Raw genomic sequence first — 1108 nt, 5'->3', positions numbered from 1 at the left:
TATAACACTACCATACTAAGCCTTAGTTAGCTCGTTGTATTATAATTTTTATTAAAAAAAGAATGAAATAAATAGTAGATTTATAGAAAATAATTGCAGTAAATAGTATATTTTAAAACTATTATTTACCGTGTAAATATTTCATTTATAACTGAAAAAGATATTTTCAGTAAATTTTCTTTTTAGACTAATAAAAGAATTTTTTTCACCTAAATAAAAGTTTTTTACAACGTAAAGTTTTTTACTTGTCATAAATAAATTATTTATATGGTAAACAACTATTTGTTTTAAATAATTTAAAAATATACCATTACTTAATTTAATTTTAAAAATATGTTATTTACTTCAATTTTTTTAAAATACGTGACTACACTTAACTCCTTATTTCTTCGTTTATTATTAATGAAAATTCTAACCGAGGATGTTAAGTGATAACAGTTTAAAGTCTAAAGGGCAGAGTCATAATTTTTAAGGCCCCATTCATTTCAGTGAATTGAATTTAGAATTCAAATTTTACTACAGTAAAAAACTCTCAGAAACAATCACATCTAACTTTTTTACTACAGTAAAAAACTCTCACATAAAGTCACATCTCAACTCGAATTAAAAACTCGAATCAGCAAACTAAACGGGCCTTAAAGTTACAGCGTGTAAATTTAAAACGACCCTAAAATTTAAGAACATAAATCTAATAATATATAAAAAATTCAAAGCTCTTTTTTATGGTATTTCAAAAAAGAAAAGCTATTTTCTATGGTGGGAGTCCCCCACTTACATTTTATTTTTACTTTTATCTGAATTCTTTTACATTTTAATTTTTTTTGTATTTTTTAACATATATTATTTTTTACTTTACTTTTATGAGAATAAAATGTTCACACGTGTTTATATTTTATTTTTAGTTAGTTAAAATAATTTTTTTAATATGTCTTTACTTAATTTTTTTTGTTAATTATTATATTTACACATATTTTTTAAATATAAATTTAAAAATTATTAAATAATTATAAAAATAAATTTATAATTACTCGGTAAATCTGTACATGTTGAAGCACGTTACAAAACTAATAAGAATAATGATAATGAAAAAAAAAAAAAAAAATCCCCT

This window comes from Morus notabilis, unplaced genomic scaffold (assembly GCF_000414095.1).
Source record: "Morus notabilis unplaced genomic scaffold, ASM41409v2 Scaffold789, whole genome shotgun sequence".
NCBI lineage: Eukaryota > Viridiplantae > Streptophyta > Magnoliopsida > Rosales > Moraceae > Morus > Morus notabilis.
The sequence above is the reverse complement of the archived record's forward strand: the minus strand, read 5'-3'. Positions refer to the sequence as shown.